The following is an 18,817-nucleotide window of genomic DNA, read 5'->3' on the forward strand; positions in this document are numbered from 1 at the left end:
GGGGGGGGAAGTGTTCTCGCCGCACCTCCTTGCTAGCCTTTGAACCGCCACCTCTTCTCCTTCCTTTCCATCGAATGTATCAGTTCCTAAGTAAGAGAGGGTAATGCCGGAGAGAGATAAACTCATAGGTCCGCTCGTGATTTCGGAGCGTGATGTCGAGCTAGAGGTTATCCAATGTAGATGAGATGCTGTGTTTCACCTATGCTGAGGAGGGGTCGCCGCTGCCAGAGGAGAAGAGGCGCCGGAGGGTGACAAGCTCTGTTGATTTCACCGCTGTTGGTCACGGCCTTCCTTCAGTGGGAGGCGCTTTCTGCCCCAACGCCATTGTTGGGGTTGGGGCTGATGATGATGGCATAGTTCCTAATCGTCACGGCGGAGGGGCACCGCATTGACCGGCATGGTGCTCGACGTTGCAAACGACGGTGCCTTTGAAGGTCCTGCGACGTGGTGGGATGTTGCCGATGGAGAGCGTGGTGCGGCGGCCATACTAGATGAACTGGCCCGTGTACATGCCCGGACGTTGCCGATGGAGAGCTCGGTGCGGCAGCCGCAGTAGACGAACTAGCCCGTGTACATGCCCAGACTTTTGCCGATGGAGAGCTTGGCACGGCGGCCGCAGTAGTACTCGTAGTAAAGCTTAGCAGAGAATGTAATTGCATAAGTTTGGGGGAGCCCCCGAGTGAACAATCCTTTGGTTTTTTGGAGTACACTAGCCTTTTGCGTGATGAAATCATTTTGTAAGTGGTTAATTTATGCAAAAATGATCAAATTTTCATCTTTTGTTATGGCAAATAGCTTTTTAGTTTTCTCTTCTCGTAGAAGAGGTTTCGGTGCCCTCCAATCCTTCCCATGGCTCAAGTTGTAAGAAACTAGGAGTGCGGGTGAATTAATTCTGATCATGCTGGTGAGCAAAGGGTCTCCTGCAGTCCTACCAGTCATACTCGGAATTTGTTCCCAAAATCTTAGTCCTTAGGACTCGTTTATGAGAAGATCGGAAAACTTAGATAAAGTTTTCAAAGATAATACAAGAAGTGTTTGCAAGATAAACATTCTTGTACTTATATTAGCCCCCGAGTGAGGTTCGGCCCCTCACAATTTGCAGGGGTCGGATGTCACTAAAGATTGGGGTTTTGTAAAGACAAAGACTGATAAGAAGAAACATGCGTTTATTTAAGGGTAAAAACGACGTAGCTGCTCAATGTTCCAGGCGTTGGTGAAGACCTCGCCGTTGATGGTTTTCAACCCACAGGCACCCGGGCGAAGTACTTCCGTGACGACGTAGGGCCCCTCGAAGGGCGGGGAGAGTTTGTGGCGGTCCTTGTTGCTCTGCACAAGGCAGAGGATGAGGTCCCCAACATTGAAGGCTCGACCCTGCACCCGTCGGCTATGGTACCATCACAATGCCTGCTGGTACTTAGCTGAACGGAGCAGGGTGATGTCGTGGGCTTCATCTAGCTGGTCCATGGCATCTTGGTGAGATGCCTCAGCCCCCTGTTCGTCGTACGCTTTGATTCTTGGTGCTCCATAGTCAAGGTCCATTGGGAGAATAGCCTCGGAACCATAGTCCATGAAGAAGGGTGTGTAGCCGGTGGCTCGGCTAGGAGTTGTCCTTAGGCTCCAGAGCATGGCCAGAAGCACAGCGAGCCAGCACGCGCCGAACTTGTTCAACTGGTTGAAAATTCTGGGCTTAAGGCCTTGGAGGAGCATGCCATTTGTGCGCTCGACCTGCCCATTCGTCTGGGGGTGCACAATGGCTGCCCAATCGATCTAGATGTGTTGTTCATTGTAGAATTGAATGAATTTCCTGCCGGTGAACTGTGTGCCATTGTCTGTGATGATGGAGTTCGGTACTCCGAAGCAATGGATGATGTCGAGGAAGAATAGCATAGCTTGTTCGGATTTGATCGTGGAGATCAGTCGAACTTCAATCCATTTTGTAAACTTGTCTATGGTGATAAGCAGGTGGGTGAAGCCCCCAGACGCCTTTTTGAGTGGCCCAACCAGGTCGAGCCCCTAGACCGCGAAGGGCCATGTGATGGGGATCATTTGGAGCGCCTGGGCTAGAAGGTGAATCTGCTGAGCGTAGTATTGACACCCTTCGCAGGTGCGTACAATTTGCTCAGCGTCGGCTACTACGGTGGGCCAGTAGAAGCCCTATCGGAATGTGTTCCCAACCAAGGTCCTTGGTGCGGCATGATGACCGTAGACCCCACCGTGGATATCGCTCAGCAGAAGTTTTCCCTGTTCGCTAGGGATACAGAGCTGCAGGATCCCGATGTGACTCCGTTTGTAGAGTTCGCCCTCTACAAGAACGAAGGACTTGGCGTGGCGCGAGAGCCGTCGGGCTTCCGTCTTGTCCACCGGTAGTGTGTTGCAGAGGAGGTAGTTGAGGTAGAGCGCTCTGCAGTTGTTGGGAGGGTTGGACTCTGCTGCTGGATCCTCTTCAAGCTCCATGACCTTGGGGTCGGGCAGAGCAGTCGGTGGGTCGGTCCCTGGGATAGGATCAGGCGAGCCATCGTCGGCTCGTTCAGACCCCTCGTAGCACACCGAGGGCTTGTGTTGATCGCTGATGAAAACACCCGTCGGCACTGGCTCTCGGCTGGATGCTGCTTTCGCGAGCATGTTAGCTGCTTTGTTGAGACGCCTTGGGATGTGATTGAGTTCGAGGCCATCGAATCTGTCCTCCAGCCGTCGGACTTCTTGGCAGTATGCCTCCATCTTGGCGTCATGGTAGCTTGACTCCTTCATGACCTGGTTGACGACCAGCTGGGAGTCGCCCCTGACGTCGAGGCGTTGAATGCCCAGCTCGATGGCAATTCATAGGCCGTTGATGAGTGCTTCATATTCTACGGTATTATTTGATGAGGGGAAATGGAGCCGAACCATGTACCTCATGTGGACCTCGAGGGGAGATACGAAGACTAGTCCCACACCAGTGCCCTTCTTCATCAGCGATCCATTGAAGTACATCATCTAGTACTCTTGATCGACGACTGCTGGTGGCATCTGGACCTCGGTCCACTCCGCAATGAAGTCAGCCAGCACCTGGGATTTGATCGCTGTTCGGGGGGCATAAGAAATGCCCTGATCCATCAGCTCAAGTGCCCACTTTGCGGTTCTTCCTGTAGCATCCTGGCTACGGACAACCTCACCGAGGGGGAACGACGTCACGACTGTCACAGGGTGTGACTCGAAGTAGTGACGTAGCTTCCTCTTGGTGATGAGGACGGTGTAGAGGAGTTTCTGGATTTGGGAGTAGCCGGTTTTGGAGTCGGATAATACCTCACTGATGAAATATACAGGGCGCTGCACCCTGAAGGCATGCCCCTCTTCTTCCCATTCTACTACTAAGGCGGCGCTAACCACTTGCGTGGTGGCCGCTATATATAGGAGGAGTGATTCTTCGTCGCTTGGAGGGACCAAAACTAGGGGTTTAGTTAGAAATTGCTTAACCATGTCAAGCGCCTCCTGAGCCTCGGCTGTCCACTCGAAGTGGTCAGAATTCTTCAGGAGTCAATAAAGGGGGAGTCCTCATTCGCCGAGGTGTGAAATGAATCGGCTAAGGGCGGCAAGGCACCCTGTGATCCGCTGAACCCCCTTTATGTTTTGGATCGGGCCCATCTTTGCGATGGTTGATATCTTCTCCGGGTTGGCTTTGATGCCGCGCTCGGAGACAATGAAGCCAAGCAGCATGCCCCTTGGAACCTCGAAAACACATTTTTCAGGATTGAGTTTGATGCCATTTGCCTAGAGTTTTGCAAAGGTTTGTTCAAGGTCGGTGACAAGGTGGTCAGCTCACTTGGACTTGACTACGATGTCATCGATGTAGGCCTCAACGGTCCACCCGATGAGGTCCCCAAAGCAATTGAGCATACATTGCTGGTAAGTTGCCCCAGCGTTCTTCAGACCGAACGGCATTGTAATGTAGCAGAACGATCCAAAGGGGGTGATAAAAGATATCGCGAGCTGGTCGAACTCTTTTATCGTGATCTGGTGATAGCCGGAGTATGCGTCAAGGAAGCAGAGAGTTTCACACCTTGAGGTGGAATCAACTATTTGGTCTATTCGTGGCAAAGGAAACAGATCCTTTGGACACGCCTTGTTGAGGCCTGTGTAATTGACACACATTCTCCATTTCCCGCTCTTTTTTCGTACAAGAACAGGATTTGCTAACTACTCTAGGTGGTATACTTCGTTAATGAACCCTGCAGCCAACAGTTTTGCTATCTCTTCACCGATAGCCCTGCGCTTTTCCTCGTCGAAGCGGCGCAGGCGTTGCTCCACCGGCTTGGAGCCTAGGTGGATTTTTAAGGTATGCTCGGCGACCTCCCTCGGGATGCCTGGCATATTTGAGGGTTTCCACACAAAGATGTCTTTGTTATCATGGAGGAAGTTGACGAGTGCGCTTTCCTATTCGGAGGAGAGTGCAGTACCAATGCGTACCCTTTTAGCCTCGGAGCTGCTGGGGTCCACAAGGACCTCCTTGGAGCCTTCTGCCGATTTGAACGACCCGGTTGATTTCTTGGCGTCGGGCGTTTTTTGGCGACCTCCTCCCTGAGGGTGGCGAGTTCCTTGGAGGCGACGACTGCGGAGGCGTGACCGCAGGATTTGACTTCGCACTCATAAGCGCGCTGGAAGGAGGTGCCGATGGTGATGACCCCGCGGGGGCCCGGCATCTTTAGCTTAAGGTACGTATAGTTGGGGATGGCCATGAACTTCACGTAGCATGGTCGTCCCAGGATGGCGTGGAAAGTTCCCGAGAACCCCACTACGTCGAAGGTGAGGGTCTCAGTCCTGTAATTGGACCGATCCCCAAAAGTGACGGGTAGATCGATCTGCCCGTGTGGCATGGCCTGCCTACCAGGCACGACGCCATGGAAAGGCGCTCGGATGGGGCGGAGGTTCGTTCGGTCGATGCCCATCTCGTCGAGCGTCTTGGCATACATGATGTTGAGGCTGCTGCCTCCGTCCATCAGTACTTTCGTGAGCCGCTTTGGGCCGACGATCGGATCGACAACAAGCGGGTACCTTCTCGGGTGTGGGATGACATCTGGATGGTCGGTCTGGTCGAAGGTTATGGCGGATTCTGACCACCGGAGGAAGGCAGGCGTGGCCGGTCCGACCATATAGACCTCGCGGCACGCGACCTTCTAGCGGCGCTTGGAGTCGTAGGCTGCTGATCCTCCAAAGATCATGAGAGCACCGATCGGCGTTGGGAAGGCGTCGTCCTTCTCCTCTGCGTCGTCTGTGGTGGGGGCAGGTTCCTTCCCCTGCTCCCCTTTGTTGAGTCCCCCGGACAAGTATTTGCGCATGAGGCCGCAATCCTTGTATAGATGCTTGGCCGGGAAGGCGTGGTTTGGGCATGGCCCCTCGAGCATTTTTTTCAAAGTAGTTCAGAGTGCCCTCCATGGGCTTTCGGCCACCTTTGCGGTCGACAGCGGCCACGAGCGAGTTGTCGCGCCGTTGCTTCTTATTTTTTCTTTTGGCGGGGCGGTTGGAGGCGCCCTCGCCGGCGTCCTCATCCCGCCTCGCCTTTCCATTGGAGCGGTCGAAGATGGCTTCGACCGCCTCCTCTCCTGAGGCGTGACTGGTGGCGATGTCTAGGAGTTCCTTGGTAGTCCGCGGGCCCCTGTGTCCTAGCTTATGGACCAGGGATTCATAGGTTGTCCCGGATAGGAAGGCTCCTATCACGTTGGCGTCGGTGACGTTAGGGAGCTCGTTGCACTACCAAGAGAAGCGCCGAATGTACCCGTGGAGGGTTTCATCGGCCTTCTGGCGGCAGTTCTTGAGGTCCCATGGGTTTCCGGGGCATTTGTACGTGCCCTAGAAGTTGCCCACGAAGATCTCCGTCAGATCTGCCCAACTTTGAATGGCGTTGGACGGTAGGTGCTCCAACCATGCTCACGCTGAATCGACCAAGAACAGTGGGAGATTGCAAATAATGAAATCGTCATCACTCGCACCACCGGCCTGACATGCAAGCCGATAGTCTTCGAGCCAAAGCCTGGGATTTGTTTCCCTAGAATATTTAGGGATGTTGGTAGGCGGTTGGTACCTTAGGGGGAGCGCAGTGTTGAGGATATGTCGGCCAAAGGCCTAAGGGCCTGGCAGGCCAGGGCTCAGGCTTCGGTGCTCGCCACTGTCGTAGCATCCGCCGCGTCGGGGATGGTAGCCATGGTAGGCTGCCTCTCTTGTGTTGCCATGGACGCGCCTGCAGGAGTCGATGGTGTTGCGCACATCACAGTCGTGGCCGAGACGTTGATGCACCGGAACGGCGGAGGGCTGCCTGCCGCCTGGCGATGTCTGGTGAACAGACACGTCCTTGGTGGGGCGCACCGAGGGCATACACTGGCTGGCGTCGGGCTCACGTCGTCGGGACAATGAACTTTCTGCCTACTGCGCCGTCGCACGCTCGAGCAACATGCAGATTTCTCGGCGGTTGCTGCGGCGATGTTTTGGCTCGCCCGAGCGAAGTGAGGAAGGGTCCCGTCGTCGGTGAGGATCCTTTGGTGTACGGTGCGGGCCGTGGTGCGCACGTGCCCCCCGTCTTCGCGGCGTTCAATCTTGCGATTGATGTCCGTGTACTCCCGGACGAGCCCTTGCCCGACCTCATCGATCTCTAGCTTGCGGGCCCTCAGCTGCTCCATCCTTAGGTGAGATGGGGCCACCGTCTCCTCCCCGGACCTACCGCCAGGGTTGCTTGTCAGGGTGGCCTCTTCCCCGGAGACACTTTCGACGTGCCCCTCGGGGGTCTGCGCCATGAAGCATTCCTGGGAAGGGTGATGGCTCCCCCTGCTAGAGTCCAAGCTGGAGAACGATCCTGGCTCCTCAATGAGGAGCCTATGGAGAGTCTTCGTATCATGTTCAATCGTCCCCATGAACTCGCTGTCCATGGGTGGCTGAACCATACGTAGTGCTAGAAGGTGGCCAGCGGTCGCCGCAGCGTTGCGGAGACCGAACGGAAACGCTGTCGGGACATTCCGTACGAGGTCTTCTGGGGATAGGGTGATGCAGCGCGGGTCCAAAGGAGTCGCCTGAGTGGCCCTCGAGCCTCTGGTGGCTGAGGCTGACAGAAAGGAGGGACTGTGCGACCGTGTGGGCCAGCGCCAGCTCCCACCCAGTGCAATGATGAAATCTAGGTTACCAAAACGCACGTGTGTGTCCGGGGCCCAGCTGATTGCGTGGGTGGCCATCCGAGGCCTGATTTGGAACGCGCAAGCACCCCTACCTGGTGCACCAACTGTCGGTGTTTCATACAAGCATCGGCAAGTAGATTTATAGTAATGCACGTTAGGCTCGGATGGTGCGCTAAAGGACACAAGATTTATACTGGTTCGGGCTGAATGTCCCTACGTCCAGTTTGTTGCTGCTCGTGTTATTAACGCCGAAAACGGTTCGTAGTAGGGGGTACAAATGATCGACAGAGGGACTAGTCCCAAGTCTCTGATGAAAGGGTCAAAAGGAGGCCAAGAGCTCGATAGCAGCTTGACTGTGTGTGTTGTGTGTTGTGCCGTCAAAAGTCGGTCCCCTTGTTGGAGGAAGTGCATTCCCTTTTATAGATGAAGGGGACGGCTTTACAAGCGTGAGGGCTAGGATGCGTACTCTACATAGCCTTGTGGCTCACGTCTACCCAGCCTGGTTACCTATTCTGATGGGTGCGAAAGGATGATAAGCGCCTACAATACTGTTGATGCCTCTATAGAATGTCAGGATGGTTACAGAGCACTGTCCCTCGCAGGGTATGGACTGTAGTACAGTGGCTTTGACTTATGAGTCTTGCCCAGTCTTGCTCCGCACGCCTTCTGGTTCCTATGAATCTTTGTCGGAGGGACGCGGGGTCGGGGTCCGGAGTAGCGCTATGGGCAAGGTCTTCCGATCGGAGAGGGCGTCCGGAGGCTGAAGCGTGTGCTCTGATCCGGTGAACCCGAGGGGGTGGGAAGCGGGCGCCGCTCCCTTGGGACCATAACGTGGTGACGGATATCCGTCATTTGTGGAGATCACAAATCTGTCGTATATCTTCGTCGGGTTCCGTGTCCCGGAGCTAAAGGCGGCGCCTACAACTCTACAGGGCGAAGAGCGCGCACTTGCAATACTTTTCAGGCTCTGCTATGTCCGGAAGGGTCTAAAGCACCTGTCCCGTCGTTCCCTGACAGTACCTTTCCTGCCGGGGAGCAGGGTATGGTCCTTGAAGCCATGGTTGACCCGAGCGTCTTGTCGTGCCCTGTACCCATCATCATGAGGGAACGGGGAGAGGTTGTCAGGCAAGACGAAACTAGTCTTTAGACATCGAGCAGGGCGAGGTTCGTCCTCGGTCGTCGAGCGAGGCGGAGACCAGTCCTTATCCCTTGGGCGAGACCAAGCCCACCCCTCGGGGGTCGAGCAAGGCGGAGTCTACCCCTCAGCCCTCGGGCAAGGCGGAGCTGTCCCAAAGGCGTCGGGCGAGGCGAGGCTGGCCCAAAGGCGTCGGGTGAGGCTGAGACTAGCCCTTAGCCCTCGGGTGAGGCGGGGTTGGTCCAAAGGCGTCGGGCGGGATAGAGACCAGCCCTTAACCCTCGGGCGAGGCGAGGCTGGCCCAAAGGCGTCGGGCGAGGCGGAGACTAGCCCTTAGCCCTCGGGCGAGGCGGGGCTGGCCCAAAGGCGTCGGGCGAGACGGAACCAAACTCCCGTCATTCGGGCAAGGAACGTAGCGGCACCCTTATCTGTCCAGAAGTTTTTAACGTTCGGTGGTTATTGGTTCCACCTTCTGGGGTACCCCCGGTATTAGGTCTCCGACGGGGTTTTTTCTTGACCTGCGTGAGAGGTCTCCTTCTTAAAGCACAAAGCTTCGGGGCTATCTGGCCATCCGAGGGTCAAGTTTTTTTAAAAAATAGAACTCTAATAATTAAACAGAAAAGGATAAGAGTTACGTTCTTTATTTTGGTCCGCTTTCTTTAATCAGGACGTTTCTTCTTCAATTCGAATCAGAAAACATGGCATGTACGGTGCCATCAACCCAATATATATACATGCAGCAGGCACATAGGATTATTGATCGATCATGTAACATAATTATCTCTATGTAATAATTAAGAGGCAAAATTTCTACCCCCTCTAAATTTTTGTCCAACTAAGACATCGACTTGTTAGCGTTTTTCCATTTTTATGTCCGAGTCATTTTTCTTCTCATGGATTTTTTTTTCTTTTTTCTCCCTGTTTCCTGTCTTTTCCCGATCCCTGGTCACGTGGGCGCTCAGCGTGCAGCGTCTGACTCCAGGGCTCCTCCACCTCAGATCCCTCGACGGCGCGTGCGCGGGGGGACCGAGCACATCGGAACCACGAGCAGGCGCTGGGCGGCGAGGGCTACATCCATGGTAGAGCCCGACACAGGGGACGCGGCACGGATCGCCCCGAGATGGGCGCCTCTATTCGATGGTTTTGGGAAGAGGATGAGAAAAAGAAATAAAAGAGAAGGAAAGGTTTCATGTGAAAAAGTGCAAGAGAGAAAGAAAATGATGTGGATCTAAATTGAATTCGAGAAACTTAGACATTCATAATTTCAAAGTTTAACCGAAGTTAGGCCCCCTGCTGCTGGGCTGTAATCTGCCATGTGGGTCTTTTGCGCTAGTGGACTGGGCCGAGTCGTGGCTCAAGCACGGGCATCTTTCCTTTTTTTTTTGTTTTTCCCTTTTTCTGGTAAAACTGCAAACTTGAAAATTACGTGTAAAATCATAGAAAAATAAAAAATAGCAAAACTAATTTTCTTTAAACTCCTCTTGATTAGGTCTACAATTTAGTATAAAATATTTGGTGTAGTTTTAGATCTATATTTTCGTAGTCCTTTAATTTTACAGTGAAATTTTTATGGTAATCTTCTATTGATGTGTCGTACAATATATGGTAAAAATTCATGTACAATGGATGCATATTGACTGAGTTAAAGTTTTAAAGAAAAAAACATCCAAATGAAATACAACGAAGGAGAACAGAGTAGTCGAGGTATATCTCCTGCAAAAAGTGATGCAAGCAGGCTTAATACACCTACAGGTGCCCCGCATGATGCTGCATCAGTCGCTTACAAAACTTGTGTATCTCCATGACTCGGCCCTACGCTTGATCTTGCCGCCACAAGCATTGATAGGAAGATTAGGATTCCATGGCTCAAAGGCCACAGCGGAGAGGCAACCGTGTGGTGTTCACAGAGTGCAATGCCATGTAGCGGCGGTGCTGAGCTAAGCTTTGCAACTTGGGCTCCAATCAATCTTTGCAAGCTCAGCGGCCTTGCTACGTTTGAAGCATTCCGTTGGGGCCAGCGCCCACGATGAGGCTATATCTGGGACATTGCTCATCAGTGGTGCACTACGCGTGGTGCTGGCGTTCCGACCACAACGCACCCTGTCCTGCATCATGTATTATGCTGAAAGCAGCAACGCTGTGGCATGGTGGGAGTGCACACTTCAAAAGACACGTAGGAAGGACGTTGCGCACTGCATGGGCAAGCTAGAGGAGATAGTAGCGGTGTTTGAGAAGATTGATGAGGTGAAGGAGACGAACCACAACTGCCATGGGTGTTCGCACACTAAACAAAATTCGGCCATCTGACATAAACAATCATTTCTTTTATACCTAAAATCTTTAGTCGAACAAAAAATAATATATGTTTTTTATTAACCCGTTACAACGCACGATCAATTTTACTAGTTATTAAAAAAACCAAGAGTTAATTTCGTCCCTATCTTGCATGATCAGCACAATGGCGTCGACGACGACGTTGAGGATGATCCTTACCGTTGCACGTGACGGCGACAGGTTCTGCCCCTCTGTTGTTCGACTTCAGGAACGGGGACTGTTGCAACTGGGGTGCTCCGGCAAGCTCACCTCATGGAGCAAGCGACAGCCTCCATATCGAGTGCGTCATCGACATCCGCCACTTTCGCCTCGTCTTCTGGGAGGGACCCGCCGGAGCCGAAGTTCACGTCGCGGGACAATGAGATGAGACCATTGGCATGCTCGCCTCGGAGGTGGGTGCCAACGTATTCATACACGTCGACGCGGTCGACGAGCCCATCCCAGCCCAAGCTCCATACTGGATGCGTATGCCCGCCAGCGACGGCAGCCGATATCCACACTGCTATTGCTATGCGGGTGGACGTCGATGCCATGCCGGCGGCCGACCGTAGAGGCGCCCCTATAGTTCGCTAACACTGGCACCTTGGCACCTTGCCCGTTGTGGACTATCTGAGCGGGGATGGCTTTCAGAAGCTCAAGGAAGCGTGCTTCGAGTTCGTGTCGGGTCCGGAGAACTACGGCTTCGTGCGGATGAGCAAGCGGGAACGCGATCCTCTGAAGTCGACCTCACGACTGCAGCCGGCGGTCCCTTGATCCCTGCTGTTCCCTAGCATCCAACGGACCAGCCGAGCCCAACCGCTGCACCTCCTTCGCATGTCCTTCCGGCCCAACCACACTCGGTCCTTCCCCTCCGCCACCGTCTCTCCCGCGAGCACATGCGTCGGCCTCCCTTCTCTTCTTCCTTCCGCGGAGCCCGGGTGTCCTCGTTCCAGATGCCGCGCCGGCCAGCTAGGCGCCTCGGTGGCGTTCTGCGCCTTGCCCGCTGGCGACGCAGAGTCGCAGAGGCCGGTTTCCCATGCGCTAGCTGTGTGGTGCTGGAATCCTGCAGTACGCGGCCACCGCGGTCGAGGTCCGCAACGTCGAGCTTCAGCTGCCTGGGAGCATGGAGGCCATCAAGCTTGGACTGGGAGCATGGAGGCTGCTGCAATTGAAAGCACTGTGTTCTGCAAATTGTGCTTGTACTGTGTTACGTGAATTGTGCCATTGCTTACGGTTGTTCAGTAACTCAATAGGAAGCACTAAGTTTTAGCAATTTGTGCAGGTAGGCAGCAAAAATGCTACCAAATTGTGATTGTCTGGGAACAGAAAAGCAGAGCGAATTGTATAGATTGTCTTCTGGAATGTTATGACTGAATAAAGAGAAGGCATTGCTGAATTTTTTAAACTTCAGAGGCTACACAGAACTGCTAAACTTCAGAGACTACATAGAATGTAAATAGATTGAAATTTACGCTTGAACCTATTTTCTTCCATCTCAAACATGCAGGTTTTGTTTTCCCATAGACAAAAAAAAAAAACTTCAATCAATTTCAACACATCTAGGGATGGCAAAGAGAACTACTCCATCTATCCTAAACTGTAAGTCATTCCAAGAATCTTGGAGAGTCTAAAGCATCTCAGGTTTGATTAAAAATATTGAGAAAATTACAAAGATTTATGACATCAAATAGATATATTACGAAAGTATAATTAATAAAGAATCTAATGGTACTCAGTTGACATCATAAATGTTATTATCTCATTATATAAATTTAGTCAAACTTGAGATGCTTTGACTCTCCAAGATTCTTGGAATGACTTACAATTTGTGATGGAGGGAGTAGATTAGAACACTGCAAAATCTGAGTAGAGAGAGAGAGAGATCTAGGAGTCTGCAGAGTACTCCACCAATTTCTCCTATGAACGGCAACCGAGCACGGGGAGTCGAGCAGTAGACTATCGCCGCCTCAATCCTCACGGCTCCGGCCCTCGTCGTGCTAAAACAAGCCCCGGTCGCACCAAAACTGTGAGATGCCGCGCCAAAAACAAGAACGACCGACGCCTAACGGCCGTGTTGCTGGGCCGGAAGGAAGTGTGGAGGAGGTGCAGCGGCTAGGCTCGGCTGGTCCGTTGGATGCCAGGGAACGGTAGGGTTCCGAGCAAGCAGGGGCGGATCTAAAGGGGGGCTGCCGGAGCTACAGCCCCCCCTAGTGAGCCTGATTTCTTCATTAGACCACGGTTACTTAGCCTCAAATCACCATTAATCTCTAACCCTAGCCCTAAATCTTTATTATTTAGCCCCCCTTTGTTCCAATCCTGCATCCGCCACTGCGAGCAAGTTGTATGCTGAGATCTCTGTGGAGAGATGTATGGGCCAAGTACTGTGAGTGAAGCAGACTCCCTTGTGATGCATCACAAGCATGAGGCATGCCTTAACAGTTAACACCACGGAAATATAATTTTAAGAGTAGATAGAATATTGGTTGTTTGTGCTGCACAATGTTTATAACGTGTTAGGGTAGAATCTCTCTCGATCTACTATATTTATATTTATCTATCTATCTATCTATCTATCTATCTATCTATCTATATATATATATATATATACTTCTATCTATATCTATATCTCCTACAACTAAAAAGAACAAAGTGTGGATATTTTTTTGTGCGACATTTGTTTTGGTTCGTCCATCTACCCACGCCTGCGATCCCACGACATCTCCCGCATGCTGCGTCCTTTGGTGCGATTCTCCTTGATTGAATATTGCCTGTCATGTGACAGAGGAATCACGACAAAATAGGAAGTAGAAAATTATTGTGCTATCTATATACACATTGCATATTTGCATGCACCAGCATACATGGCAACAAGCAAAAGGAAAGAGAATTAACACAGAAGGAAAGAGAATTAAGAACCTTGCCAAATCTGCCTACATTTAATTACTTTCTCTCTTTGCATTTGCAAAAGGGACAATTTTTTCCTCCTTTTATTTGGTTTCACACTCACGAGTTCCATCGTCCTCGCTTGTTGTTTCTTGCTGAAATTGTCCTTGGGTCTGTTCATTTTGAATCATTTCCCCATATTCTAATTAAACTACAAAATATTGAATTAAGATACGAGGTAAGACATGCAAGCAGATATTTCAAAACTACCTGTAGAGTCCAAATAACTTAATAAATAAATCCTTTTGGAGGCAATGCAAATTCTCTCTAATCTTTCATTTGGTGTAGTTAGTGTTATCATAGTACCCGCATGTATTCATGGGAACTAAATCGTGGACAAAACGTGGACACTTTTTGGTGTGACATTCCAACATGGGTTCATCGTGTTGCCAATATCCTTGAGGCAGATTACATAAAGGATGAGAGTCCCTCTATGATTTTGCTCACAAGAGACTCAAACTTATATTTGATCACGGTAATGTTGAATTGCTTTGCATCAAAAGCATCGGCAATGATAAACGGGGACATAGGTTTTAGTATGCATAGTGGAGGAAAACTTAACCTTGGCCTTCTCAACAGCTTTTCTGAGCCTTTACAGTGCTAACTTGTCCTTACTCAGATAGTTAAGAGGTGCACTATAAAATTATGCACCACTAAGAAAAGTGTCACCATTGGTTGCCTTGACCTAAAAAATGTGTCGAAATTAAGAATTACAACACCTAATTCAACATCTTGGAACAAACACTCAAGTAGATACCTTATTCTACAATATATGTCTATGTGGAATAGTCCTAAAGCTACACATATTTATACGGTGAGTATAACATACTTTGTTTTAAAATTTTATGAGTGATTTTTAAGACACGGAGTATTATCCATGTGACAGGCACTAATATTTATATATATACTCGAACCTGTGTGTACATGATTATATGAAGATGCAGCGAAATTTTTTCATGGATTTATTGGCGCATGAAAGAAATAGATATCGGAGAATTCTTTCTGTCGATATAAAATATTATCTTAACCATATCACGAAAAAGTCTATATAGTAAAGTTTGTGAGCCTGCGACGTCGCGCTCTCCGTAACTATGTTAAATTCACGAACTTTGCTTTTTGAATTAAATGTCACTTTAACGTCGGTATTTAATTTAACAGTATTGTTATCTTATCGTGCGATCCGTATATTTTTAGTACAAAAGATTTAGTTGTCCCGTAGCAACGCACGAGCATGCTACCTAGTCTATACCTAATAATAATAAAGAGACAAAATTTTCAGCCATTTTTTTCATCCATCCATTTTTTCGTCAACTTTCCTCTAACTACTGGTAGTTGAGAGTTTCTTCTGTCTAAACTTATATGACTCTAGATAGTAAGGACAAATATATCTCTCCGATATGTCTAGCTTAACCAGGATAGGAATCCTAATCCTAATCAAATCCAAATAGATTCGATTCCTCAGATTGTATCCCAATCCAAATATAAAATCTCTGTCCGTACGGGTCCTTTTCCCTTTTATGTTATTCTATTCCTAATCCAAATATAAAATTTCTGTCCGTACAGGTATTTTTTCCTTTTATGTTTTCCGTAGGTGTCATTTCAGTTTTTCTCGGATGGCAGCCGCTGCTTAGCCTTTTTATTATTTTCTGGTTTTCCCAGTTTTCATCCTTGTTTCCTATTTTTTATTTCTTTTCTGGTATTTTCTCCATCTCTCCTTAACTTTCAGTAGTTAAGAGTTTCTTCTGTCTGGACTTATATGATCCTAGATAGTTAAGACAAATAGATCTCTCCGGTATGTCTAGCTTTTAGGTAACTAGGATAGGAATCATAATCCTAATCCAAATCCAAATAGAATCGATTCCTCAGATTCTATCCCAATCCAAATATAAAATCTCTGTCCCTACGAGTCTTTTTTCTTTTATGTTTTCCTATTCCTAATCTAAATATAATATAAAATCTCTGTCGGTACATGTCTTATTTTCCTTTTATGTTTTCAGTTGCTGTCCGTTTCCGTTTTTCTCGGATGGCAGCCGCAGCTCAGCCTTTTTATTATTTTCTGGTTTCTTCAGTTTCATTCCTTATTTCCTATTTTTTATTTCTTTTCTGGTATTTTCTGATTTTTTCTTATAAAAGCTAAAAAATATCTAATCTATCTATATCTACTTATGGAAGTTCATTTATATTGATTCTGATATGTTAATAGATTGAATAGATTTCTAACTCAATTCAGTCACGTTAGCAGAGAGTTCATGTGAATACATTGGACTATAGAAATTAACATGTATCCTATTTTCTTCGTAGTGTCCCTATCTCATACGTTAGACTTCTACTAAAAATACGTGCATTATTAAGCGTCTACGTATAATCTATATTCTATATCTATACCTCTACACCTAATATAACTGAAATCTCTTAAGTAGTTTGTTGCCTAATACAGTCTAAATAAATATAACCCTATAATCCCCGACGAGAGCTGCCACGTGAAAAAATTGCGAGAGGTCTCCTGTCATAAACATCAATGGTTAGATCAATTATTCACATGTCAACAACTAACTACTTGTCGACTTTAATAATTAAGTATTAGAACTATGGATTTTTATGGGGTCCACACGATATTAAACTATTACAACACATGGATAGTATAAAAATTAAAGTTAATATAAGTTATGATAATACATCTAAATATTTCCATGCTTTGCATTGGGAAAAAAATATCAAGATTGTATTTTGAATTCGATACATGTTAATAGGATATCGATATATTATTACCATCATTAACTTATGTTATTGTGTGTGTGCGTGCGTGTGTACAATTCTGGTTTTCATAAATATATGATAGTTTTTTCTCCCGTTACAACGCACGGGCATATTTTGCTAGTCTAATAATAAAGAGGCAAAATTTCAGCCTATTTTTTTGGTCCATCCATTTTTTGGTACATCTACCTTTAACTCCTAGACAATAGAGAGTTTCTTCCATCTGGAGTTATATAACCTGTGCTCATACAAATTAGAATAACTCTTGTCTACCACGATATGGAGTCCGATTTCAAAACGTATTAGGTTGTCTGCAACAATAGGAGTATGCAAAAGAAAAATTGGAAAGGAAAAAGAAAGTAAAAAAGAGGAACACGGTGAGGGACAAAAATTAAGTGGAACATGGAAAAAGAAATCAAGAGGAGCATATGGACACGCCTGAGAGAAAATCATGTAAAAGAGTTTGGGTCATGTGAATTAGGATTCTTTGTAAGATTTGTCTTATTTTTATTCTTTTTCTATTTGAATTAGGATTCCTATTTAGGAAAGATTTGTCTTATTTTTATTTTTTTATTTAAATTAGGATTCCTATTTAGGTTATTTATAATAGATGTATCTATTTGGATTATGATTCCTAACTATTCAGGTTACCTTGAAACTTATATTGAAGTCGTGCATATGTCATAAAATAGGAGTGTAGATAGAACAAAATAATTTTTAATTTGACCACATGATGTAGGTCATGTTGTAACGCACGGACATATTTGCTAGTGAATTATAAATTATGAAGTATGTGAAGTACATACATTGTAGTATTGCATTTGCACTTCCAATTTGAGATGCATTTGAAGAAACTGTAACCGGATTAATGCGGTAAGTACCGTTACAACTACACACTTGAAGTGAGCTATGTGGTTGCAACTCTTATTGTCCCTCCTTTAGATGTGAGGGTAGAAATAAAGTCATACTCCCTTCGCCCCTAAATGTCTATCGTTTTTGCTTCCCGAGAAACAATTTTGACTAAATATATATTAAAAAATATTAATATTTATGATACATAATTAGTATCATTGGATAGATATTTGAATCTAATTTTTAATAAATTTATATAGAGATAGAAATATTGCACGTATTTTCTATAAATCGAGTTAAAGGTATCGGCACGTAAATTGTGGCGACTAACATTTAGAGACGGAGGAAGTAGGTTGCAACTCATGAAGTATTTGATATTTTATTATTGTTGTTTAAATTTGTTGATTAATCAAACTATAGTTTGAATAGCTTAGTTAAGGCAGTTTGCTTGCTGAGGTTTTCCATAAACCTCGTACACTTGTTCCCAATCTTAGGTACATGAGCTTCTGGGATGTTTAGCGGGATGAAAGTAGCGCAAGAGTGCATATTTGTTGATATATACCATAAATAAACACATCTTTTGTAATAATAGAGATGGTCTACGTTGGAGCTTATGGTTATGGCTTGTTATGTACTTATGTTAGTTTTAGAAACAATAAAGTCTCATTATCATTTAAACTATATGGCCGCTGAAGTTCAACATTTTCTGTTGTTATGTTCTTATTGAAGTATGGTGAAGAAGGCTGTAGTCTTTTCTCCTCCGGGGTGTTTTAACGAGAAAGATAAATATTATGGTGAATTTATTGAAGGTAACTAGCATAACTGTATATTCCACATATGATAAGTTTTATAAAACGCTAATGCTCCTATCAGGACGTCCATTCGTCCGGACGGGATGGACCTACCTCACGTCGCGTGCCCCTACGCCTCCCACCTCGCGCCGTGCGCACTATGGGCCTCGCACGGTCGCTCTGGACCCGGCTTGCGCCGCGTGCACCCCGCGCCTCGTGCCGTGCGCCCCTGCGCCTCCCGCTTCGTGCCGTGCGCCCCTACACCTCGCGACTCGCGCGGTCGCTCCGGACCCGCCTCACGCCACATGCGCCCCATGTCTCGCACCTCGTACCATGCACCCCGCTCGTGCCTCACGCCACGCGCCGCCCGCGCCTCGCGCTGCGCTCCCCCGTGCCGTGTCAACTAGCCTCCATTGGGCTGCAGCAAGTAGATGAGCATATGTTGCAACCATATGTTTCATACGTTTAAACGTATGTTTCATCTGGATATTGCATGTGTGTGTCTCCAGATGTTGTATGTGTTTTAATCTGGATGTTACATATGTTGTAATGACTATACATGTACGTTGCAAGTATATGTTTTTAATGTTTCATCTGTTTTAGACGTATGTTGCAAGCGTTTTATTTGCATATGTTTCAGTTACTATATATATATATGTTGCAAGCGCCTATTCAAAATGTTTCATATCTTTCAGACGTATGATGCAAGTGTTTTATCTAGATGTTATATATGTTGTAGTTGCTATATACATATGTTGTAAGCGAATGTTTCACACGTATGTTCTAGAAGTGCTTCATGTTACGATATTAGTAGACGCAGGAAGCGAGCGCATGCGGAGACGGTCCCACGGGCGCAGCGGTCTCCACATGAGCGGCAAGCGAAGCGAGCGTGG

This window comes from Miscanthus floridulus, chromosome 11 (assembly GCF_019320115.1).
Source record: "Miscanthus floridulus cultivar M001 chromosome 11, ASM1932011v1, whole genome shotgun sequence".
NCBI lineage: Eukaryota > Viridiplantae > Streptophyta > Magnoliopsida > Poales > Poaceae > Miscanthus > Miscanthus floridulus.